At 41.7% G+C, this 27,184-nt stretch overlaps 1 protein-coding gene and 1 long non-coding RNA gene across 10 annotated transcripts in view; one reads left to right on the plus strand and one right to left on the minus strand.

Annotated features, from left to right (window-relative positions):
- The window catches only part of PIP5K1B (phosphatidylinositol-4-phosphate 5-kinase type 1 beta), an 85,058-nt gene extending 81,594 nt beyond the window's left edge, over positions 1 to 3,464 (minus strand). For 2 of the 8 annotated variants that reach the window (XR_014939151.1, XR_014939150.1), the window contains exons 1-2: positions 3,315 to 3,455; positions 347 to 562 (exon numbers count right to left, since the gene is read on the minus strand). The gene's annotated coding sequence lies outside the window, so the exon portion shown is untranslated. The other 6 variants (XM_015849098.3, XM_085528249.1, XR_014939152.1 and 3 more) reach the window with 6 other exon arrangements.
- Positions 3,465 to 3,505: 41 nt separating this feature from the next.
- LOC146753941 (uncharacterized) lies at positions 3,506 to 22,954 on the plus strand. 2 transcript variants are annotated; one of them, XR_014939155.1, is made up of 3 exons: positions 3,506 to 4,858; positions 11,475 to 11,561; positions 21,203 to 22,954. It is a non-coding gene; the product is annotated as an uncharacterized LOC146753941 (long non-coding RNA). The 2 variants fall into 2 exon arrangements; XR_014939154.1 differs by lacking the exon at positions 21,203 to 22,954 and adding an exon at positions 14,475 to 14,603 and having other exon boundaries at positions 3,507 to 4,858.
- The last annotated feature ends 4,230 nt before the right edge of the window (positions 22,955 to 27,184 follow it).

Here is a 27,184-nt window from a genome sequence, read left to right on the forward strand (position 1 = left end):
TGAGTGGTTAATACAAGGGCCTCCATCCAGCACTCATGTTACTTGTCAAAACTGCCCTACATCTATACATGTACGCAATATCATGCAGGCAGCTTTACAAGTAACTTCCTTCTTGTCTATGGAAGAAATCATAACTGTGTCACACTGCATAAATTAGTAATAGCTTACCATTACCTTAACTGTAAAAACAAACAAACATCTAAATTACCCAAAAAACTGCACATCTGACAGTGGTGAAAGTATACAATGCACCTTCAACACCTTCAGTTTCCCCCTACTTTGCCAATCAGAAATAAAACAGCTTTGCAGCAAGGAAGAGATAACAGTAAAATGGTAGGTGCTGTACCTCACAACAGGATCATAAGTTTTTTAGTTCACAGCTGGAGAGTGAAGAGGGAAGGTAAAAGATGAGATTTCCAGCTCACAGAAGGAGAAGTTGAAGTTTCTTGTCCCAAAGAAGGAGTAAAAGCTCTTTCTGGACAGTACGAAAGTGAAGAGTAAGACAAGATGGATGACCTCATAACCGCAGCGGGAATCTGCGATGACAAATCAGACACTTGATCTATTTAGGGAAAATAAAATTCACAGTATCAGTGGTGTGGACCCACAGTAAGCAAGTACAGTATAAGAGGGACTCAAGCACAAATTACACCTACAGAGTGATGAAAAGCAACAGAACTGTACCTAGCACCAGATGGCAGGGAAGGTTTGAACATCCTCTTCCCAACTGCTGCTCTGCATTGTCACTAAGACTTCAGAATATCCTTTCATTACACCTGTGCTAATTCTGCTACTTTGTTCAGAGCAGCGTGGGGTTTTGAACATTACCACACATATCGGAACACTCACATATGTGGTTCTATAGGCACATTTCATTTGTCCCAGTTTGAGAAGTTTGCTTCTTGGCTTTTGCCATCTGTAAATTTCAACCTTAGCACCACATAATGACCAGCAGTAATCAAAGGCTCACTTTGCAATGGCAGCCAGTTGCAATCACTGTATAAGACTGCTCTCAGTAGCACCACACCACCATGTCCTGCAGGACTCTGAAACCTGTGCAGGTACAGCGCTGATTGTAGGTCCCCTCAAAATCCAGCGTAAAATGGGGATGAAGAGGAGGCAGCACCTTACAAGCAACTGGACTGGGCCCTACAGAAAGGCTGCTGCCAGCTTCTGCCCGGTAGCAACTGACAATGCCAAAACACTTGTCATGCCTTGGTTACACAGATGGTAAACATACTGAGCAGACACTGCACACACGAAGCTACAAGAATCAGTGAGCACATTTCTAGCACTACCTGGACTACATTACACAAGCTGCAAAGAAAGCATTTTTATAGTTTCTAGCCTATTCTGCTGATACCAGAAGTACAACAAAATTCCTCTGCTGCCTAGAGACTCGATAATAAACAGAAAAACAACCAAGACCACTCCAAAAGCACACAAACACTGTGATAGTAAACAAGGACAACAACTGCTTATTTTCAAGCACTGTGGTTCAGTTCTCAGATACCAGGAAGACCTAAGTGTGTGACCAAGGATTATACACAGCCCTACACTAGCAGCAGCTGAACCCAGGGAAAGAAACCCCCACAGTTTAAACGGTTCCAGGATCAATTCCTAAACTTAGAACACAATTTTCCACTCTGTGCTTTATCTAAGTGGGGGAAGGGAAGAATCCAGGAAAGAGAGATTAAGTGCATTAAATAAGAAGACCGGGGAAAAACATTTACATGTGTGGGTTTTACTTTTTCTTCGATTCATTAATTATTAGAAACTGACCTTGAAAAACAAAACAGATGTGAGTATCTGAGTTCAGGTCGTTTGTGAATCAATTTTGAGATGGCCAAGAAGCAAAAAAACCAAAAACATTAAGGATGGGAGAAACTGAGCAGAAAAAGGTGATGTTACAAGTCAAAAAATATTTTTCTAAGTGCAGGGAGAGTCAGCATAGCAACTGTAACAGGCACACACAGGACTAAGTACTCTCTGCTTTAAAGATCAGAAAATTTTAGAGACTATTTAAATAACTTTATTAAAAAGCACCTCAGCCATAATAAGCCATGGGATAAACATCCTATGAATTTACATGGAGACTTAAAAAATACATATATATATATTGTATGGGTGCCACTGTAAACATTCTCTAACTCCCAGACTGCCAGCACTCCTCATAGAAGGCTCACTTTAAGCAGAGTTTGTGTTTTTCCTTTTGATCTGAGCCCTCCTCCACCTCACATTATCCAAATGACAGCTCAAAGCATTTGCGTAAATACATAATTCTCTATCAAACCAGAAGAACTGTTTCTTCACCTGAAGCAATATCCTTTCAGAAGCAACATGAAACAAGTCTATCTACATTTCCTTTGGTAGAGCTAACGCAACACCTGCAAAGAGTTCTCCCACAGCACAACGCTCCCCACGGCTCAGTTTTAAAGAAGTAGCACTGAAAAGGAGGGAAAAAATGCCCCGACCATCTAAGCAGGGCATTGGAAACACTGCCATTTTAGGAGAGCCACCTTACGGTACCAAAAGGTGAGCTGACCATTTAGAGAGCTTTCCGCTGCTGGGCACGATACAGGAAAATGAGCATCTTGAACAGAAGCGTCTCAGTCCGCCCCAACACAACGCAGAACCGCTCGGCGGCTCCCAGCGAGGCTTCCCTGAGGCTTAATTTACAGCACGTGAATAATCTCATTTAGCCGCAGCGCAGAGTTTAATCCGGGAAAATACGGTGCCTGAGGCGTGACACCGACCTAGCCCTCGCCGCTCTGTTTGCGCCCCGCTTTTCTTTTCTTTGCTTTCTGTTTGTTTGGGGATTTTCGTTTGTTGTTTTAAATAAAAGCTACAATCCCCCAATTGTGAAACTTGGGGAGTTCTCGTCAGCCCACCTCCCGCCTCCGCGGACAGAAATCAACACACAAACAGGCAGACAGGTGAATTCAGCGTCAGGAGCCGAAGCCGAGCAGCACTGCCTTCCCAACCGGCAGCCCACAGCCCGCAGCCCCCACCCCACGCCGCTCGGGGCTGCCCTCCCCGCCACGGAACAAAATGAGCAAAAAAAAGCCCTAAAATTGAAAAACAAAACAAAAACAAACAAAAAATCCACGGCAGCGCGCGTCTCATCCCCCCCCAACGAGACCCCCCTCCCGCTGCCCGGAGGAGAAGGGAAGAACCCGCGGCCGCCCCGCACACACGCACGCCTCCCACCCGCCCAGCAGCCAGGCCTCACCCGCCGGCTACCTCCGCTGCGCAGCCCCGCGCCCAGCCCGGCACCGCTACCGCCGCCGCCCCGAGCCGCTGGGCCCCCTCACCTCCAGCTCCGGTGCGTAGCGGCGTGCGGCAGCGCGGGGCAGCACGGCGGGACGAGGCCCAAGCCCCGCCCGCGGGCCGGCTTTTCTCGCCCGCTCGCCGCCGGGCCGGGGCGGCGTGGGCCGCCCGGTGCGCCGCGGGGGCGGGGGCGGGCGGTGTCTCCTCCCACCCAACCCCACCCCGCTCCGCCACGCCCCGGCACGCCCCTCGCGAGCTGCGGCTGCGGGAGCGGCCTGGGGGAACGGCGGGGTTGGTGCTGCCGCTTGTTGCCTTGAATGCAGCCGACTGACTACGGGCCTGCTCGTGTTCGCTGTCTTGGCAGCGCTTCGGCAAGGCTGCGCGTGTTTGTGCCTTCTCTGATCGCACCTACGTCCTGAATTGTGCTTCGCAGACAGCGCTGCTTTTGGGCAGTCCCGCATGTTCACCCTGGGAGGGGCCGTGCACGAAAACCCAATGCAAAACCCCGCGTGGAGTACCCAACCGCAGGGTGTTAATCCCACAGCATCGTGCACTCGCAGTGCTCATTGCCACAGGCCTCAGGAGGCATAAATGGGGATGGGCAAAGAAGCGTTGAGTAAAGAATGTGAGAAGGAAGCTGGGAGAACAAACATGCAGGTGGTGGGGTTGGGAAGGACACATCCTGGCACTGCTGCCTTCGGGGAAGCACCTGTAACTGACAGGAGCATCGGCTCTTCTCATAAGGTGGTAGGGCTGCGTGGCCAGGGCTGTGCTGCTGGACTCCCTGCCTGCCCCAAGGAAGGCAGCAAAGCCCTACCATCTTTATTCCCAATAGAGTAGACTACTCCCAAGCTACACAAGCTGAATGCGTAATAGCTGTGCATTTATAGCGGTAATTACTGATATTGGATAGGCTGACTCATGCATGTTTGATTCTTACTGCAGAAGGAACTATTGTACGTGCATGCATATTGAAGAAAAAGAATCATAACATCATTTCAAGGTGCTGGTTCCATTTTGTTCAAGATCCTTATTGCACCCTGTTGTTTATCAGGTCTGGTTTTTATAACAAATGATAACAATTACGCCGGATGTTTACTCAAATCAGTGTGCAGTAGTCACAATGCTTAGATAGCCATGGCTTCTTGTAGTCTCATCTTCTGACACTTTGCTTTCTGCTTTTCACAACAGTAATCCTGTAGCTTAGACAGAGGAGTCAGATGTGCCGTCTGGCTCAGCTCTAAGTCTTTGGAGAGAATGACAGTTTCATAATGTATTCAGAACCTGCAACACTGACAAGCCTGTGGTCATAGGGGTATTTGGAAGATTAACGGTGAATAATCCAATGCAATACCATCTCAGTATTTCCTTTTGGGCTTTAAGGTGGACTGCTTTGAATTAGGTTTCATCTGAAGTCAGTGGTTGTATGTGGAGAACAGTCAACAGTCTCAAACCCAAGAAACAAGAGTAGACAGAACTCCTAACTCATCTTCCTGAAAAAAAGCAAACAAATGAGCAACAGCATCGCAGAATGACATGGGTTGGAAGGGACCTCAAGGATCATGAAGCTCCAACCCCCCATTATAAGGTAAGAGTGAATCTATTCCTTACTTATGCTGAGTGCTAAACTAAACGGGTACCTGAATGTTCTTCTCCATCTACCTGTATATCCATCCAATCACAGTGCTATATTATGTCGGTTGCTCTGAAAGTAATGCCTTGTATTTATTTCTATGGAAATGACAACAGATAAAAAGAGGAAAATGACACTGTTTGACAGAACAAATTAGCAGCTTGTTTTTCAACATTAACTCTGCCGTCACTGCTGCTGAAAAGCACCACCCACCACCTGACTGTGCTCACATACACTGTTTGGTCTCCATAAACATTCAGCAAATATCAGTGCGTGCCCTTTTTTTTTTTTTTTTTGCATTCCCATTTTGTCAGACTGGCCCTCCACTGCCATCTGTCACATAGCAATAACACGTAACAGAGTGTTAATGGGAAGGTTCAGACCTTACTGCCATCACACCAATGCCCACCTCTAGGATAATACGATAAAATAGGACTTATTACTTTTGAAGTAGATGTCATATTTAAGGAAACTGTCAGTAAATGGCAAATTGTCAGTGTCCGTGTGCTTCTCCTCAGGCTGCAAGGGACTAGGGTGGTAGCTAGATGCCCTGGGACCTTCTTATAGTACCCTACCCAGGTGTACAAAACTCAGCCTGGTATGTGTTGCCACCAGCTACGGTATTGAGCTGCTTGTGATCTAACATTTAGCAGTTCTAATTTCAGTAGATTGTCCTGCACTAACTGCATGCTAAAAGAGCGTGCTGCTTACATTGCATGAGTGTCCTAAGTAACTGTAGAAAATCTACAGCTGCAAGTGATAGTGCAGCACATTGTTTTTTCAATTACGCAATATCTCTTGGATGATGGTGATATTTATGTACATGACTTTATGCTTATGTCTTCAAAATATTAAAGCATCTCACAGCCATTTTTTTTTTCTTCCACAAAATACCTAAGGTGAGACAAATCCTTATTTGGTTTTATAAATGAATGTTGGGAGACATGTACCAACAATAACTAAAGTTAATTTTACAACTTGTGGTTTTAAATCAAGAGCACTGCAGCAGAGTGATGACCTGGCATAAGCTCACAGTGATGGCTTGGGCTGCATCCAGCCTGAAACAGAGTGAGTCTGTGCTATGGGAAGAATCAGTAGTGGACAAGGCCAGGATGAACACATCTGGAACCATTAGAAGTTGTAGCTACCTCATTTTGCTGTTGCAGAACATTTAAGATTTGTTATTGTTGATGTTGGATTTTTTTATTTTATTTTATTTTATTTTATTTTATTTTATTTTATTTTATTTTTAAATATCTTCACATTATTGCCTTCATATTTGCATGAGAATGGGAGTCGAGTGTGCTCTGTTGTGGAAGGTTTCTCCCATGAGATTCATCTCTCTTTATTGGAGGACAGAGGTCAGACAATTAAAGTAATATTTTGTCTAAAAGTCTATGAGCCTGTGCTGATCAGAGCTACTATGTGAATTAGTGAAGCGTCTTCTGCAGATGGTATTTTAGGCACACATCCTTTTTAAGTTCTATTGACATACCTAGAAACCATGAACCAATTTTTGAAAGAAAGCCATGCATAGGAAGACTTACTTTTTCTCAGCATTCAGAGAAAATAAATTAAGTAGAAAAGCCTAGAAATCTGAAAAAATAAAAAATAATTGTAATGGGCAACTTTGAGCCTTCTAAGTAGCAATAGATAATAAAAGTTTTTGCATCAAAAGCCAGATAGTGGTTTATATAGGAGTTAAACTTCAAGGTGCTGTTTCAAGACTGACAAATCCATAATATATTAATTTGCAGAAGGATTTCTTTTTTTTTCCTTCTAGAAATATATATAACTACAAAGACTTTTATCCCTCAGTTAAAATAGTTTTCTCTACCATGGTAGTCTCTTGCCATGTCTTTAAAGATTCTGCAAGGCTGTATTTTAAAACAACACCCTTTTCCAGTTCTGTGGTTATGAAAATAATTACAAAGGGTATATATTAATATAACATTATACATGTTAATTAAGGATCCACTTTCCAGGAAATGCAAATTTATCAGTGTCATATTTGTCTAAACTTTCAAGAGCATTTACTCCTTTTTATCCATTAACTGCACAGATCAGTAATTTCTTATATGCTGTTAAGGAGATGTGAGCACTGGCATATCAGCATGTCAGTCCTGAGTTGTTGTTCACTGGTAACCAGGGCAGCAAAGAAGGCCTTATAAGAGAACCCTGTGTGCTTCAATAAAAGCAGATCTTGTTTGGTAGAATTACCTACTTCACTTATGATTGCTTTTAGAAGAGCAGAAAAGTCTGTGGTAGATAAGAACAAACTGCTCATTTTCCCAGGTATTTGCAACTGCAAAAACAATGGAGGTAAGATAGATAACTGAACAGAACTAGGCACTCAGCTGTGCTGCAGAAGTCAGAGAGTTCCTCATACAGATACTCATGGAGCCACAGAAATTCAGACAGCATCTATCTACAGGGTGGCGAATCAGTCATCTTGATCCCATCCTTAGAACAAAACTTGGATATTTGTGCCACAGATCCTATCATTATGAATATAACTGGTATACTTTTCTGTAACTGATGCTATAGGACACTAACTGCTCCTTGAGTCCCTTTATGCATCCCAGACAAATTTATAAATAAATCTTTTTCTTCAGGACTCCTCATCTATGACCCTTTTCCTCTTAGCCATCCACATATTCTTTTATTCATCCTTATTTGACCTGAAGAGTTTTCAGAAGTAAGTTAATCTTGTGTCAGTGTGACACCCCAGTATTTCAAAACAAGAAATTGCATATGTACTTCCATGTGCAAACAGTTATGTGTAAGTTTTATGTGAAGATATTTCAGAAGTCTTTTGTAAGTGTGGGTCTTGTGTAGCTAGTAGTAGGTCAGGAAAACATGGTTTTATTCCCCAGCTAAATAGGAGCTCTGAACTCAGAAATTTTCTCTACTGGATCGGGGTAAAGGCTTAGCAACTATTGTTTTTCAGATGCATTCTTGTATAATTGGATAGAGTTGCAGCATATTTCTGTTACAGTATCATACCATCATAATATGGAAAAACAAATGCTAATAAATACTGCTCTTGTGCTAAGTCTCCTTCCTGCGGCCTGCGTGTATGACTCAGTACAGTGTCATGCAAATATACTCAAGGGAAGGGCCATACACAGCTGGGGCCACAAAAGCACTGACTTCCAGCACTGTCTCTAAATGGTGCTAATTAGGCAGAATGACTTTTATCACACTGCATGAGGTACTGTATTAAGCTGTGCCAGCAATCAAGAAAATGTTCTGTAGTTAACAAGCTCCTTCTAAATCTGACACAAGTAAGCAAGCACTACTGAGAATTTTCTATTAGTGGAAAAAGCTAATAAATAAATAAATAAATAAAAGGTATTAATAAGGTCCTTCAACCACAAAAGAAAAACAAACAAACAACAAAATAAGCATAATGGAGAACAAACAAAAGGAGTAACATTTAGAACAGATGCTTGTAAGACACTCAGAATTCCTTCTCCATCTCCCTAAAAATCCTACATGTTGAAGAGTGTCTGAATCTTCTTCTGACTCCATCTAGTGAAAAAGGTTGTCTAGAAAACGTTTATCATAATTCTTCACAAGTTTATATAAGGGCTCTGTCCTTTGAATAACTTTCTGCATTCAGATCTTGATGTCTGAACAGAACACTATCAAAGATAATGAGATGCTGCTGAAGATGTCTCTGTGTAGAGGTCATCAAAGAGCTGTGAAGTCATGTTCTGACTGCATGTTCCTGAGTTGCATATGTGACATAATTGTTAACATTTCTCATACTTCTGACTGAGGTATCTTCTGAAGATGCTGCCACGTAGGATTATGATAGAATAAAAAATACTCTTTAGTCCACTACTTTTACTATAGATAGTAGCGTCATTTGTGCTTCAACATTTGTGCTGAGCTTTCCAGTCTTATCACTGTATCACTATTCAAATATAATTTAGGTCCAACTTTAAGACAAAAGCTAAGTAGTTGTGTTTTTGATTGCTTGGTAATATGAAGAAAGTTTCCAATCTTATTTGCTTTCTTGAGTGTTTGTTACACCCCTGACTGCATTTGTGAACTGCTCTTCATGAACTAAGACATAAGGTGTATTTTTACAAAAAGAAGGCTTTGAAGAAGAGGCCCAAAGCACTTGATAGGAAGTAGATCTGCAAATGTTTGATGCCTTTAGCCTTCACCTAAAAATATGTGGATATTAAGAAGCAGTGCTAAGAAATTAAGAATATAGTACAGACACATTCTTGTTTATACTTGCTCTTTCAATTCATTTAGGATCTTCTTCATATATATGAAAAGAAAAGCTGTCAGTTTTATGACTGTTACTTGACTGGGAATAAAGAGAAGCCAAGGCAGTAAGAGAAGTTATTTTAAAGAAAATCTCTGAAGTGCAGAAAATCTCTTCCTTTCACCTATATATTTGAGGTTTCTTAAGTGATACAAGATTAAAATAAGAGTTTTCATTTGCTGTTGGCTTTGTTAAAGTAATTAACTTCTTTTTATTGGTAGAGTTTTCATCATTCTACTCATAATTTCCTGTAAGTACACGTACAGCCTCAGCCCACTGAGAGTCAAGGTGCCCGTGCATGCCTCAGGGCAATGTTATTTTGCCCCAGAAATCCTTTGTTCGCAAAGGGACTAACTGTAACAGAGTTCTGGCAGCAGTTTTCTAGGCCATTTTCTGCTTCATCCTAACACGGTGAACAAAGCTTACCCGTTAATTGATTTCTGGTGTTCATACAGCCCCACTAACTTGCTGTGAGCTTCTCACAGAGAGATAAGCTCCAAACCCATGAGTGGGATTCGCTGAAAGATAAGCTCTAACCCCATGTGTGGGATTGCAGGAACGTTTCAAACAATATTTATAGTTGTCCTTGAGGAATACTGCTGTGATTATGATCAAGCAGTCAAGATTTAATAATATTAGTGATTTTGCACAATCACAAACATCCAGGACTTTGATAGTGAGCTGGAGAGGACTATGCTGGGAAGAAGCTGGATTTCCTAGAGTTTATTCATGTGAGTAATCCCAAAGATAGCCTCTTGCCTTCCTTCCTACGGTAGTGAACAAGAAGAGACAGAAGCACACTTAATTCTGGCTGTTAGCTCAGATCTCACGGCTATTTTGCATGCTTGGATAAAACAGAGTGAGTATGTTACCTATGTATAGTGAGGCTGATATAATATTTAATGTTGAGCTTCTCACCATATGTGCCTGGAAACTGCTGAAACTTCTCTTTTTAAATGTAACTGCTTTTATGAAACAGAAAATTGATTAATGTTAGTGACTGTTGCAAATGGAAGACTTGGAATCCAAACCACACCCCGACTCCCACATACGCAGCCCAGGACACTTAGTTCTCAGTAAAAATGCTCCCACAGATGTACGTAAAACACTGAAAAACTTACATAATTGCTTTTTTGGATTATTTTTTTTTTAGATTATATTTATCATTGGTGTTTCAGTTTTTGTAATCACTATCATCTTGATTCTTTTTTTTCGATTTGTAATGTCCATTATTTTTTCAATTTATTCATTAATTCTCCTCACTTTGTCCTTGCAGGCTGTTCTTAACTGTACATATTTGAGGTTTTGTTTTAACTTGGGGAAATACAGTCTCTCAAAGCCAGGTACTGTGATTTCCCTCAGATTTTGCATATTCTTCTTGAAAACACAGACGTTCTGTTCTCCAGTTAAAGGCATGCAAGTTTATCTGTTTAAATAAAGCTTCATTAACCTTGCTGGCTATCTGGGAGGAGTTATGATCAACAGTAAAATGGGAACTAACCTTCAGATTCTTCACGATGACTCCTTCTTACAAATATTGCAATTAGAAACATTTCCAGAGTAGTGTTTTACTTTTTCCCTTAAATCTGTCGCTAACAATCAGAAGCCAACATACACATTGCTTTTAGTATTAAAAAAGGTTTGCCAACTTTTACTTAGTGTATATGTTAAAATTTCTGGTTGCTAAATGCCAGGCACTGTGTGAATGCTGGAATTCATGCAAAGAGAGGAACTCCTTGTGCAGACAGCTGTGAAGTTGAGTGGCAGCAATGCAGATGCTTTTTCTTCCCAAAAGCAAAGAGACGCTGCCATGATATAGTACCCAAAAGGCCATGATCTGAAGTTCAGCAACCTGCAGTTTTCCATGCATAAAATTGCAACTTCTCTTATATTATGTACATATAGCAAGATATTGTAAAATTCCTGGTTTCAGCTACACAACCATTCTCTTTCTCTCGGTTTATTCAAATAGGGCAGTGAATCCAAACTCATCTTTTAACCTTTTGGTATGTACTTAACGTTATGTTAGGTTCATCAGTGTTGTTGATTGTATTCTTGGAGCTGCATTGAAATTTTGACTTGCTTTGTCTTGATATAATTAAACATATTAGAGCAATTAATATGTTTTGCAATAAATGTTTAACTGTTCTGGAGACTGAATCAGTAATTAATGTAATCAGATACCATATGTGATGTGTATTTAACAAAGTGTATTTCAGGGCAGCAAATTCTTTTAAAATATTTTCAGATTACTGCAGTTTATAATTTATATTTACATTTCCCAAGATGACACTGCCTGTGTTGCTGTGATGGTTTCAAGTTTGGCACTCATTAGGAAGATATTCATTCCCATGACAAATGAAAATGTCACAGGTAAGTTACAAGAACTGTATTGTTATGAATTACCTGTAATACTTGTCAGTGTGAATCCAGCTACTGAATAGTTGATCTATTAGTATCTCCGAAGAAACGTGCTTGGGAAGTTTATTCAATTAAATATAGTCAATCCTTAGATATTTTTATGGTAGACCTTGAGCACAGGAAGTCAGTAAGACATTATTGTACATGCTCAGCTGAGGGTGAAAAGCCATACCCAAAATCAGGGAACTGTCATAAACTTTTATTAATGAACATTCTTGGTTTCAGAAGCAATTGCTGAAGTAAGCAGTACTTAATAAGCAGTGCTGTTGACTGTTGCTTTGCCTTTCTTGGAAGTTATTTCACTTTCATGGTGATTGTGAAATTACTGTTATAATCTGTTAGATCCCCTTTTTAATTGTATTTGAATTGCATCACAGTGTTAAATAAAAGTGTGATTTTAGTGAACCACAGGGCAGTCTGACATGTTTTGACTCAGCAGTTTGTTTGGTGGATGGAACTTCTTTGGTGATGGTTAACATTTGGCTCACCATCACGTTTCTGGAGAGTCTGGCCCAACAAAACCAGCATATCCCAAGTTTTTTTGGCAAGGAAGGGAGGAGGTTTGGCAGAGTGTTGTGTGCTGCAGCACATATTGCAAACCAGAAATAACTTGTTTAAAAAAATTGATTTGGAAGACTGAAAAGGTTGTTGTTCTCCTGGTGGAGAGACTATTCAGGCTATGAAGGACAAAGTCCTAGTGCTGTTGAAACTAATAGCAAAATCCTAAATTATTTTCATGGGATCAAATGCAAAAACAAATGGAGTTCCCTGAAGTTACCAAAATTATGGTACAAATGTAGCAAATATAAGCTGCAGTCATTTTCTTTGTTTTACTTAGTAGCCAAGCACCTTGCACATGTTTTCCTGTATCTCTAAAACAAACCAGGGACTCAAATGCAAAATCTGGTGCATGGCCTTATTACAGAATTTGTCACAGCCGAATACAGAAACAAGGGCACTGATTGCAACAATTTGTATGTGTGTTTTCTTCCACTTCCCTGATCCTCTTCTGTGAGATATATTAGTCATCAAATAAGTTTTTGAAGGATGAATTTACAAGATTGTTGTTTAAGCACTCATTAAGATTCATAGAAGTAGTAGGCTCGAATTCTTAGTATTTAGTTTTTAGAACTGGAGGTAACTGTCAGCTTTATGTCAACAGTCAGGTCAGAGGTAGAACTTTTATTTATTAAAAAAGATAAACATGTTAAAGGCAGAGCCAGAGCATCATGTGTGCTTCTATCTTAGTGTACCATCACAGAGGATTTAAGGACTCTGATTAACAAATCAATCTTTTTGATTAGGCAAAAGATAAGTAGTCTGTCATAAAACATCTCAGTAGCAAGAGCCAGAATTAGGACAGCTAACATCCATTTGACTAGTAACCAAAAGCTGTTATTTATTTAGAAATGCATTTTAACTCCCCACCTAGGAGGAAATTCTGACCCATTAATAACCCCATGACTTCTTCAGCTCCCAAGATTTATGGAATGAAGAGGAAAAAGGCCAAGGGAATTTTTAAAATTAGGCTGAGAAGGTCACATACAGAAACATAAAGCAGTGTATGCATGTGGATTTAGCACTGAGGAAGGTGTGAGAAAGTAGGCAGACAATGTGACAGTCTTTAATTTGGGGGGGGGGGGGAAAGATCCTTGTAATTAAACTGTAGTTCTGAAGTCTTAGGCTACACAACTGGAGAAGGAGAATAATGCAACTGTTCTTTCTAAACAGTTTGACACCAGTAGCCAGATTTTCAAGGAGCAGCCTTTATCTGACTGGAGTATGCAAATTCCATATGAATATAGTTAGAAAGTTCAGAAACAGCGTCATCCTGTCATCCTCTTATTAACTTCATCAGAGTGCAGAGTGCAGAAGTGAATTCCACATGAGTATAGTTAAAAAGATCAGAAACAGAGTCAGCCTCATATTAATTTCATCAGAGTGCAGAGTGCAGAAGTGACACACGTGGCAAGCAGAAAACACATCACAAACTAAGTAGCTGTTCAGCCAGAAGTAAGTCTTTCTCTAGGACAACTTATGAGCTTAGTCACCACACGGCAAATCTTTTGGAAAGTGACTACCCTGGGCATTTTTATTAACGTATACATATTTTTTCTTCTGTTCTCTCTCACTGATGCTTTTTTGTTCTAGAGAAAGGATGTGAAAATGGAAGAGTTTGGCATGGTGATATTTAAAATAGAGTGAAAACAACCATTTGTCTGGGTGTCAGTTTTAGTCCACTGTATCATTAACCCCCCTTTTTATGGTATTGACCATATGTACCAGATACAGTTGTGTAACAAGAAAAACAGAAATTGGCAGGGGAGGCAGGCAAATAAATAAGAGAAAAATAGTGTTAGGTAAAGTGATTGTGGTAGCAGAAGAAGAGACTGAGGCACAGAAAGAAAATAGGGGAAAATGAAAGCACAAGTAATGAATCTTTGTACTTGCTGTCCATGGTGTAGTTCATCCATCCCACACATCCTCAACTACAGAGCAGATGAAATGGTTTCAGTCTACTCCTTCATAACTCCACCACTTGGCAGGTATTATTACGATGTTTGAATTAGCATGACAAAGGAAAACCCAACCAGACCAAGACACATTTATTTCTCAGTATCCAGGCCTTTCATAGGACAAATGCAGTAGCTAGACATGCAAATAAATTGAGGAAATTAAAATGAGCTAGAAAGGCTGGAATGATTACTGCCAACAATCTGATTGAAGGCTTGAAACCACTCATCTTGTATATGTAAACTTGTACCTTGACTCAGTATGAGACACGTTTGCAGTTAAAAGCCATACAATGATATAATTAACCAGAGTCTGAATGATACTATGTGCTTAGTGAGGATTTCATTCCAGCTTCAGCAGGGGAATTGTTGCAGGATCCATACCCAGACCTTGGAAGCAGAGAAGAGTACACCATGAAATCTGGACAAAGTTCAAATAAAGTTTTAAAACAGAGGAAGTAATTGAAAAGCAAATCTGTTTCTCTGCTAAACAACTTGAAGGGTGACAAAAGGCTTTCCCATACTTTTGTATCCTACTGTTTTTAGATGCACAACTATCTTCTACTTGGGTGGCAGCTGCTCACAATGGCACGCATGTGCAGCCATGAGCCTTGTTTTCAGGTGTGTCACACAGTACCATTGTACATTATCATGAGAACATTCAGATTCTCTTGAAAGATAATGAATACAAGCCAAAACAAAAGATTTTGAGATTGTTTCTTCAGTGAGACAAAGGGCAGATTTTCATATTTGATATGCACATGGCATTTCCAGTGGAGTAAGGGGAAGTTATCTATTTACATCAGAGGAAAGAACCTCTAATTTTTTTTCCCCCTCTGCTTACCAATACCAATAACATGATCTCATCTCAAACTGATGCCCTTTTAGGCAGCCACATGTTGGGATGCTCCATGTCTTCCTGGTGCCCTGTGGAGTCCCAGGATGGCCGCCTATCCTCTCATTGCCTGCCACCTACCACCTGCTTGGCAGTGCTTTGGGACAGTTCAGCCTTAGCACTCTGAGCCCCCCTCTGATACTGGGAGTGGATTTTCTGTTTCTGCAGCTGGTGCAGATGTTTAAGAGAGCAAAGGGTGGAAATTTTCAGGGCAATAATTTATGCCATTTTGCTATACTTGGGGGCCTAGTGTGACAGATACATTATTTTCCACATGTTCCCAATAGTGTAAGAATGGGAACTGTACAGTAAATTACAGGAATAAACAGCACAGGAGGGCTTTGTGTGGTGTCTCTGAAGCTCCGTGAGCAGAACAGCAGGTCTAACAAGGCAGCCCGGCACGGCACTGAGCCCAGGCTGGTGCTGCCTCTGGGGACAGAAGGCTTTCATGGCTAAAAAGGTAAGCAGAAGTCTGTGTCTGCAGGGAACACAGGGCATATGTTTGTACCTTCCTCTTGACCATTATGGGGGAGATCTGTGCAATGCCAGCAAAGCATGCTGCTCAGACAGTGCTGCCACACTGCCAGCAGTCCTGAGGTCACAGGGAGCCTCAGCAGTGTGATGTAAACAGGTGGAGCATGCCAGCATTTACCAAAGGATAACCAATATGCCAAACAGTTACAGAGCTCCAGTTAATAACCCCTTTCAAGAACGGCCTGCACAACTGCCCCTCTCTCCAGCACTGCATGTGGCCTCTTATCTGAAGCTTTATCATCCAAAGGCTGAATAGCATTCTGGAATTGGGTGCTATTCTTAGCAGGTTTGTAAAGAGCAAGGAGCTGTTACAGCTTTCTTAGCTGCTGCCTGCTGATGTTTGGTGTTGCAAGGTGTTTTGCCACTACACTATATTGTCTGCAGTGCTTTCTGTGTGTGCCTTGGGAATGTTTCATGGATCCAGTGTATTGTTACATTTTGTCACATTGCAACATTGTAAGATGTTACATTTTGTCACTTAACTTAAACATTGGATGTTTCCTCTGCTAAGACTTGATTATCATCTCAAGTTAGCTGTTGCTTTCCTCACGTGCCATAGGGAGCATAGTCAAAGAAGACAAAACACATCACTCACTAAAGGACATCACAACCAAAGCTGTAACCAAAACACACTGGAATATCACACAGATTCTGGTAACAAATGGTCTCTAAAAATTCCACTGTTAGAATACCAGTAGAAGGCTTGCCATATCCCGTCACTTTTAATAACTGTTCACAGCTGAAAATAATTCCGATGCATAATAAGCATGCAGGTCTGAGGAGAAACAGCTGGATGCCTATTAGGAGTGAATTTGTTTCAGTGTTGTAGGTTGCATTCCACAGGCTTTGACCTCCTCCATTAAAGCCAGCAGGGGTTTCTTTCACTTCCAGAAGTGCAGGACTCAGTCCCCTGTGACTCTTTTTTCCTGTTTTCTAATTACTAAGCTACCTCCTGCATTGAGCAAAGCAGTTATTCAGCCATTAACCTGCCTGAATAAGCTGTGGGGAGAGCTTACCCAGAAACTGCTCAGCGAGAAACTGTCAAATTGCTGTTGCTTTCTATTACAGTAAAAATAACTCCTTAGATACCATCATCTGCATCACCTGTGCCATGGTGGCTGCACACTGCTGCCTTTACAGGTCTGTGGCATGACTGCTGTGATTTGGTCGCTGCAAAGACACTTCACAAGTAGCAGGGCAGAGCAGGGCACGTAGCAGATTGTGGCAAGTTACTAACTTCTCTGGCATATTACTGTTAGCAGAGCCATCTCCAGTAAGGAAAGCACACCCAGTGAGTAGCAGAATGCTGCCTGAAGAACTTCAGTCTGAGGTATGCAAGCAAATGGAGCACAAACCAAGGAGGCATCTGCTCACAGGTGGAGTGCTTCCTGCAACAGATGGGCTCTCAGGACAGTGTCAGGGAACAAAAGGAAGTTGGAATAAGCTGGTGCTTTTTTTCTTCTCATTTAGTTGGCATGTACAGTGTTCTTCCAAACAGAATGAGAATACAAATCAGGTCTGGGTAGATCTTACTAGTTTTTGGTAAAATTGGGGGCGTGGAAAAGGATGGATAAAATAAAGAAGCAGATGTATGGTGGCAAGTTGCCATGTCCAGACAAGTTCTCATGTGAGTGTGATTAAACTGCAGCAGTGTCTCTCACTCCCACATTTGCCAACTTATTTAGCTGCCTCCTAGATTGATCCCAAATTCCAAAATTGAGGGGCAAAATGCACTTCACTGATTTTAGATCAAACAATCCCCAAACTTTTGGGGCTATCCTGTAGGTTTTCTCCCTTCACAATCACTCAAGGAGGATACAGGGTGCTGCTAGTCATGGAAGGATCAGACAAGGCTCTTATTTCCTGCTTCTCTCCTGAGTCAAACTGTGAACCTTTTACAGAGTTCTGAGAATGATGCATCTAGTCCCATCCTAACAGTTCTCTCCTTATCTGAGAGGAAAGAAGTGTGGGGGGTTCACAGCTCAAGGCAGTATTTAGTTGGACTATGTGTCCAGACGTATCTAAAGAGTGCTGAATTGACCTGAGGCAGCTGGATGCCTGGGGCACTGCTGCAGTGCTGCTGTGACTGTGGCACGGATGGTTTGGAAGGAATGGCCCGTGCCCTTCTTTCCTGGGGCATTTTCGCAATCTCAGGAAATAGTCCTTCTGCTGCCTGTGTACCCTTCTGCTCCCTCACAGCTTGAGATCCCTGAGTGCAGAACGTGATACATGGTTTAAAAAGAGCAATAAGTATCTCTATCATTCTTTCCCTTACGTGTTGCACCAAAGAATCATCGGTTAAGAAGAAAATATCACCATCTCTTAAAATGCCATGAAGAATTACTGTACTTTATAACTTCAAGTCCAGTACCTGCCTAATAAATTGCTTCTGTCATTATGCTTACTGCCCTGTGGAGAGAAGGGATTTCCTGGGAAACAATTATCTGCTCAGCATGATGTTGTTTCCATATTTAACCGGTAGTTTATGCCTGGAGAGTGGAGCACTTGGGGGAGGCATGGGAGAAGGGGATTTGTTTTTGTTTCTAATTAGCTGGCAGACAATGGAGTGCTGTGTTTCTCAGAAGGTCAGCTGTTCATTACAAACACCATCTCCTGCAGAAACGATCTGACTGAGGAATTCAGATGTTTTGAGTAACACTTTGCAGTGCTGCTGAGTTTCACAGGAGCAGCTGCCAGTGCCGGCCAGTTAACCCAGGAGTAAAACCCTGCACATGGAGGCCAATGTGAAGTTTTTCCACATTTCCTAGTGAGGCTTTATCTCATAGCTTATCACACAGACCAAATCAAAAACGGAATTTAACTGACGTCACTTTGTGCTAGAATATTAATGGACCTAGAAAATGTCCTCTTAAGGAACTTGCTGATCTTAATGGCTTCTGTGATATCTTATCTAGGAAAGGATTTTATGCTTGCTTACATCGTGATGTGAGTAAGCAAAATAGGGAAAAGTAGGGAAATACTCTACATCATAAATTCCAGTTCTAATTTTACCAAATGAAAACCATGTGTTCGAAGTAAGGAAACTGAATTACATTTCCTAAGTGTATTTCTACACAAAGAAGTGCTCATCCTCTTTATTATTTTCAGTCAACTCCTTTGTTTGGCACTGTTTTTTGATACATTCATGTGCTTAAGTAATCAGCCTTTCTGCTGTGAAATCTTTAAGCCACTCTGTATTACAATTGCCATGAAAATGAGACTTCACTGTCATTAAACCTCTCCTGTTCAACAGCATCTAACTGTGATTTCCTGTATGCAATTTCCGATTACAAATCCTTCAGTAATTTATTAACACATCCCACTTTGTAGAGAGCAAACCACAGGAGACCTCATTTCACCCTCAAAACCTGTACCTGATCATATCTGCCTCATCCCTCTGTTTCAGAAAGGCACTGCATCTTCATGGCTCAGGCAGTTCAGAACCAGAAAGAATTAGATGCTTTGTTTGAGATTCAATCCCATACCCTTTTTTAGCCTAATATTCAAATGTATTGACATGCTCATGTTTCTCTTTCATTTTTTACTTTTTATTGTCAGTTTATATGTCCCTATACTTATTTTAGCTGGGAAGCAAATGCATTAACAAAGCCTGAGAAAAGTCCTTTCTGCCTTTCCAGGCTGGATGGGAAGGACAGTCTCATGAGAAAACTGAGTCCTATTTTGGTCTTGTGACAAAAAGCATTTAAAGAGATTAGGAGAAGACTCAAAAACCTCCCTTCCCTTTCCTTCCCCTTTCCCTTTCCCCTTTCCCTTCCCCTTTCCCTTCCCCTTCCCCTTCTCCTTCCCCCTCCTCTTCCCCTTCCCCTTCCTCTTCCCTTCCCCTTTCCTTATCTCAATCCTTGTAAGTTTTTTTTTCTATCACATTTTCTCCCTGTTTTTCTGAGGAGGAGAAATGAGTGAGCAGTGTGAAGTATTTCAGCTAGTCAGTGCAAAACCCTCACAGGTTTTCACCAGGACCCCCTGGTCCATTCTCTACCTGGTAGTTTCACAGCTGGGTGACCTCTCGCATGGTACTGGGGTTGTTCCTCCCCAGGCAGAGGACTTTGCACTTCTCCTTGTTTAACTTCTTGAGGTTGTTGTCAGCCCATTTTTCTAGCTTGTCCAGGCCCCTCTGGTATATCACAACCCTTTGGCATATCAGCCACTCCTCCCAGTTTTATGTGACTTTCAAACTTGCGTCATCCAGACTTAATGCAGACAGAGCTGTATCTGGTATTGACCCCTGGGGTTCACTGCTAGTTACTGGCATCCAGCTAGACTTTATTCTGCTGATCACCACCCCCTGGCTCTGGTGATTCAGTCACTTTTCTAATTACCTCACTGTTCATCCTGGCCACACATCGACAACTTACCTATGAGTATTGTATGGGGGACTGTGTCAAACACTCTACTGACTTGAGGCTGAGGGAACTGGTCTCGCTTAGCTTGGAGAAGACTCCAGGGAGACCTCATTGTGGCCTTCCAATACTTAAAGGGAGCATATAGACAGGAGGGGGAATGACTTTTTACATGGGTTTATAGCAACAGGACAAGGGGGAATGGTTTTAAACTAAGACAGGGGAGATTTAAGTAAGACATGAGGAGGAAGTTTTTCACACAGAGAGTGGTGATGCACTGGAACAGGTTGCCCAAAGAGGTTATGGATGCCCCATCCCTGGAGGCATTCAAGGCCAGGCTGGATGTGGCTCTGGGCAGCCACAGCAGGGGGGTTGAAACTAAATGATCTCTGAGGTCCTTTAGATCCCAGACCGTTCTGTGATTCTACGATTCTATGACTGAAGTCCAGGTAGACAATATCTACTGATCTTCTTTCCTCTGTCAGGACAGTCATTTCATTGTTGAAGTTCATTAGGTTGTCCAAGATTGCCATCCCTTTGGTGAATCCATGATGACTGCTCCTGGTGCCTTTCTTGTCTATAGTATGCCTGGAAATGTTTACTAGTTCCAGCTTCTCCATCACCTTCCTGAGGGTCAAGATGACACTGACAGACTTGTAGTTCCCTCAGTCCTCCTTCTTGTCCTTCTGGAAGACAGCAGTTACTTTTGTGTTTTCTTCCATTCCTTGGGCACTTCCAGTCACCACTGTTGATCAAAAACTATTGAGTGCAGCCTTGCAATGATGTTTGAGTTCTCTCATCCCTTGTGGGAGTATCCCATCAGGGTCCATGGACTTACGTCCTCTTTGCTTAAACTTTCCTGATCTGAACCTCTTCCACCATCTTCTCCCAGTCTCTGATCTCTAGGACTTGGGATACCTGAAGACCAAAGAAGACACTGAATGTCTCAGCCTTTCCCCCATCCTTTGTAACCACGTTCCCCACCTTGTTTAGCAACAGACATGCATTTTAACAAGTTGTTTTACTGTCTTTGACATCCCTGGCCAGATTCAATTCCATCTTGTCTTAGTTTTCCTAATTTCATCCCCGGATGCTTGGAAAATATTTATGCATGCCTCTGAGGTTACATGTTCTTGATTCTACCTTCTGCATTCCTTCTGCTTCCGTCTGAGTTTGGCCAGGAGCTCCTTGTTCATCCATGCTGGCATTGTTGCCTACCTTATTATTTGTTGGGCTTGAAGGAAGTTATCCTTGAATATTAACCCACTTTTTTTGGGCCCCTCTTCCCTACAGGACCCCATCCCACAGGACTTTTCCAAGTATCTTTGAAGAGGCTGAAGCAACAACAGTGTTCACCACTGACCAGCCAACTTTCCTTAAGCATGAGACCCTGGGCAACCCGACCTCGGCTTGGCAACCCTGCCTGTGATGTGTGGGTTGGAATTAGATGATCTTTAAGGTCCCTTCCAGCCTGAACTGTTCTATGATTCTATGACACCACTGTTTAGTGGTATCAAAACCATTGTATTTTACAGGACTGCTAACTTTGCCAGGCTTAAACTGTGCTAGCTGTGTAGGTGCTGAGCAAGTACAGTATGTGAGTAGCTCTTTACTCCAGTGAAAGTAAAGCTATGCCTGATGCCCAAATTATGTCTAACACCAAAAACAGACAAGGCTTCCAACAGGCTATATCTACAGGGGACAGATTTTAAAAGTGTGATGTTTGCATTGTTGGCATTAGGAACTTGTTCTAAATTTTTCCAGTGGTTATTTGTTCTAAAATAAATTCCCTGCTGAGCCAAGAAATACGTTTGCACAGAGATGTTTACAGACAAGACTTCCACCCTGCACTCCACCCTACTCCCATCCGCTGCAAATCATACATTCATTCATAAGTCTGCATCTGTCAAAAATGGTCTGTTACAAGGATTGCGTTCCTTGAACTCAGGAGGAAAAAAGCTTTTGTGCTTGTAACTGTGTGTTTCTAAGTAATAACAATTATACTTAAAAAAAAGACCAACAAACAGCTGACTAAAGACAGGAATAGATAAATTTTAATATTACATAAGAAAATCAGCATGGATTGAAACAAAATGATAACTTTCCATTAGCTCTAACTGTGTCTCAGACAATGAAAAGTGAATCTGGTCAAGGGACAACTTAACTTATTCTGTTAGTAAAAGAGAAATGTTAAGTATAAGTTAAACTAATCGTATTTCCAGTATTATTTTATTTAACAAATGCTATGTAATCTGAAGCAAAAGATGTCTTCTGGATGACATGTGCAGTATGAAGCAGCCTTAAACTACAGTTGATTTTATTGAGCAAATACCAAAAATGCAACAGTCTGGGAGCCTTAATAAAAATTCAGGGCCACAGGAAAAACAATATTGGATCAGATCATGTTTCAACTATGACAAAGAAATATTTCAGATATCTCAACTGGATGTACCAGAATGGGTATTTTTGGAACAGCCTATCATAGATCACCTTATCCAGCATTTGATTTGTGCCCCAAAGCAACGAGAGTTCTTTTGCTTTGCTTTTAATATTAATTAATATGTAACAGTGGATGCCTGCTGTACTCATATAAATGCATGAAAAGCATATTCTGGATAATAATTCCATTCAAATCACGAAATGTACAGGATGAAGTGAACACATTACCTGGCAGGCGTACACATTTCAGTAACTGATATTTCAGAACAGAGTTACTTTCAGTACTTTGTGTTGTATGCCTGATTTGTTCTTTTCGACTCCTCATCTTTTCCACCTTGTCTGAAAAGTGTGGGCTTTCCAAACCTCGTGATGATTTGTCATGAGGAGCATAGGATGTCTCCTAGTCCTGCAACATCCAGTTAGTGAAGGGGTGTCTGGAAACGCTGTCAGCCTTCCATGTTACTGGGTGCATTCTGCAAGCCTCTGGCTGTGGCCATTAAGCTCTGGGTTATTTTAGGTATACAAGTGCAGTGTAGAAGTTATTGCATAGAGTGGGGTAAAACAGGCTTCCTTCTGTTTCCCCTGTATTGCAACTGTTAAGCATGCAGCTCTGTTTGTTATATTCATCCTAACCCACACATGCTGGGTGCATGGAGGTGGAGGCACAGCCCTAATGGTTCTGGAGCACACGACTCTGTTCCCAGCCCATAAGATACCTGGATGAAGAAGAAAAACCCCAACAACACAGAAAACAGTAAGACATAACAAACCAAACCAGACCAAACCAAACCAGACCAAACAATAAAAGAAATCTCACTATATTTCAGAGGAATTTACTTATTAAAACTGGAAATCTACCAAAAGCAAACAAACAAGAAAAGCATGTAGCATGAGTCAAGACTTTCTTCCTTCTACAAAGAGAAACAGTCTCACTGATGCCCTTGAACTGAAGAAAACACATCTGTCTGAGAAGGAAACAAACCACGGAAAATCTTTACAAGCAGTCACGGGGAAAATCTCACACACTTAAAGCTGCACAGATAACATAAATGAGTTCATCCCTCTCAGTTTTAAACTGTGTAGTTGTCTGTGTGAATGTTTACCAAAAGAAGGAGAGAAAAGCATGGAAATGTCCTATTTTTTGCATGCTTTGCTGTGTTAATATGTACTGCCCTTTAGATGGTGCTCTCACAGTGTGAGCTGTGTGCTGCAGCCGTGGTTTCCCAGGTATGTGCGCAGCGATGATGCGTAGTGCTGCACAGTAAGATCGAAGAGCTTCCTTCCACACATACCATCAAACAAATCTCTATCATTTTCATCATCCTTCTCAAATAACTTGCATGCTCATTGCTGAAGGCACTTGCCAGTCTGAATGCCAGTGTACAGCTTTTCTTGCAGCATTTTCAGTGCTTCCTCATACTGTTACACTGCAGAAGAAGGAAGTGTCGTGTATGTACAAAGGGTGTAAGAATACATAGTTCTAAAAACACGCCTTGATTTATGAGAACAATAGCATTTCTCAAGGCTGTGTTGCATGTACACAATGCTTTCTCTCGCTGCTAATTAGAATCATAGAATTCTCTTCCTGCTAAATACTAATGAAAGAAAGAGGGTGAACAGTTAATTCACCAGCTGACTGCATTTTCCTCTCACAAGAATTTGCAAAAGATAAGTGTTAGGATAGTCAAAATTCTACCTGAGATCACTAAAAATTTCCTGCCCGTAATTGTTAGGGAAAGAGCAGCTCCCTGGTGCAGAATGAAACCTCAAGTTATGGCTTGCTAGCGCATCCCTGCAGGCCAGTTGGTATCAGAAGTACTTACACACTGTCATATGGGTAGCTGGTTTTCCTGTTGGTGCAGGGCTTCATTATGCCAACAAGTGGAAACAGCACTAAGGTGTGCTCAGCTTCGTCTGTCACACAGACATGGCTGTGTCTGTAGCCCCGTTCCCCATCCCTCAGGCCCAGCCAATGCCTCCTGTGGATGTCACAGCCCCTCTCCCAGGGTGGTGTGACTATCCACCAGGCCAGGCCGTGCACATGCTGTGTGGGTTAGGATGAACATAACAAACAAAACAAAATGCTGATTTTGACTACATTTTGTTCTGTCCATCTAGCTCAGGGTTCTTGAAAGAAACCTGATTGTTTGGAAGTATCTTCCAGAACTCTACGCAGACTCAAAGCTGAGAAGCCAACTGCTTTGCCCCGTTCAGTGTAATTTTCAAGTCTGCCAAAATGTTTGCAGTCTCCCCCTCCCTTCCCCCTTTCTCCTTTCCTCTCTCCCTCCCTTCTCCCTCCCATTTCCCCTCCCCTCCCTTTGCCCAGTTTAACTCAGCTGTCCTAATTTTGTTTCCTCCTAGCTCCTCAGGCTCCTTGTGCCTTCCAGGTCCTTCTGCCAACCCTCCCGCCCCCATTTGTAGGACAGTAGGAAAAGCTGAGCATCCTTGACTCTGTAAAGCACTGCTCAGCAGCAACTAGAAACATCAATGTGTTATCAACATTGTTCTTTTCCTAAAGCCAAAATAATCATCTTCTGTACGGGAAGGTCTGGGAGCCAGGCCTTGTTACTGACCCTTTCTTAGCTTTAGGGGAAGCTGGCCTACACTTATGTAATTAAATAAACAATAATCACAATCATAGTCATAATAAAACTAACAAAAATACTCAGAACAGCATGACCATTCAATTTCTTCTTTCACATCCAGACTAACAGGTGTGTAATACTCAAATCTTAGCCCTCAAACATGTTGCAGGGTCTTTCATCTACCAGTCATTGTATCAAATTAAGCCAGTAGTTCACCATACCCATGACAAAGCCCCTGACCAAATACGGTTCTGAAGTTCACCAGTGAGAACACTGGAAAGGAACTGGGAGCTGTCAGAGAACACAGCATTGCTGGAGGGCCACTGAACACCAGTTTTTAACGTGTTTGATGACTGTGGGAAATGTATGTGCAGTTAAAGTTATTCATGAGCCGTCCTATGCCAAGTAGCACAAAACTGCTTGTTACATCACCCCAATAAGATCTTCAGCAGTAGTGAGATCTGGGGCAGGATTCTGCTCACCTAGAAAGCTTCTTAGATACTCACTGGTGGGCTTGCCCAAAAGGAATCTGAATTGCCACTGGACTCAAAAATCTTGAGTTGCCTGTCTCTTCCAAATAGGTTATGAAACTCTATGAGATTTACTGGGAGAGCAATCAGACTTTTAGGATGTCTAAAAGAAATGGGAAGATTTTTGCTTTCAAGGTTTGAAAATACAAACAGCCTGGTATACCAAGATATCACTCTGGCTCACAGATTTGAGTGCATTGGGAAGAACGTGGATTTGAAATAAAGTTCATGGTAGCATTTGCAAAGATTAGAAGTTTATTTGGGATACAAATATAAGTCTGTTTTTAAACAGTATAAAAACACTGGTGGGGTTTATGACCTCAGAAACAGAGATAACTTTTATTACACCAGAGCAAAGCAGGAACTGAGAAAACTGTCCAGAATTTAAGTACATATCTACAAACTAATTGTGTCTTTAAGAAAAGGAAGCTGGTACATGTGAAATGAAAAAAGCTTAACTTGTAGTAAAGAAGAAATGAAAAGGAATTTGCTTTCTCAGAGAAAGAGAAGAAATATTTTCTGGCACGTTTAAATTACTAATGAAGGCGGATCTTGAAACACTGTTATTTTTCATTCCCTGGTTTGTGTTTGGAAGGAAGTTCCACCTCTGCCTAGTTACCTAATTCATTGTTTTCTACTTCTCTAGAACAAACATCTCATTATATCGGCCTTAAAAGAAGCACTGAAGTGTGGGGGAAGCAGCTTGTGTCGTAGAACTAGCTTATGAAAATAAGTTCACAAGAGGATAGATGGAGGCTTCACAAGAGCCATGGGGAGCTTTGAGGACATGACTGAATCCTTTTCAGACAACTGGGATGAAAGATACTATGAATCTTTGGAAGAAATAACAGAAAGGATTGGGTGATGGGGAAAACTCACTAACTGAAACTCAATTTTGAAGGGATAGTTTTGGAAAACTGCATATTCTACCCTGTGTGCTAAATGGGAATATAGCGGAATGGAATGGAATGGAATGGAATGGAATGGAATGGAATGGAATGGAATGGAATGGAATGGAAGAAAACAGCACAGGACAGGACAGAACAGTTTCACTTGGAAAGCACCTAAGTAGACCATCATGTCCAACTGTCAGACTACCTCATGGCTGACCTAAAGTTAAAACATACCATTAAGAATATTATTCCAAAGTCTCAAACACAGACAAGCACAGGATGTCAGCCTTGGGAGTCTGTTCCAGTGTCTAACTACTCTCTCAGTAAAGAGGTTTTCTCTAACGTGCAGTCTGTACCTCACCTGATGCCATTCTCACACCAACTATATGTAACCAGAGTTTTACATAGCAATATGGTATTTCGAAGGAATTAGGAATTTAAATGCCTTTAAATGCTACAGAACCTGGGCTCCTCTTGGCATCACAATCTATCTGCTCCCATGGGCTGTGTGAGAAGACACCCTCTGTCTTAGTGCAACACCTGTTCCAAGGAAGGCACAAGTCACCCCACCAATAACCTTGTAGACCAGGAGGACTGCTGCAGCAGGCTTTGCACTGCAGGATTGTGCCTTCCAAGGGCCATTTAATCATAGGATCACCTATGCTGGAAAAGACTTTCAAGATCAAGCCCAGCCATGAGCTTGATGATACTGAGTTCCATCACTAAACCACGTCCCTTAATGTTACATCCACACATCTCTTAAATACCGCCAGGGATGGGAGCTCCACAACTTCTTTGGACAGCCTGTTCCAATGCCACAATTTCAAG

The sequence above is a fragment of the Coturnix japonica genome, chromosome Z, assembly GCF_054131305.1.
Source record: "Coturnix japonica strain WE chromosome Z, WE-NBRP24, whole genome shotgun sequence".
Lineage (NCBI taxonomy): Eukaryota > Metazoa > Chordata > Aves > Galliformes > Phasianidae > Coturnix > Coturnix japonica.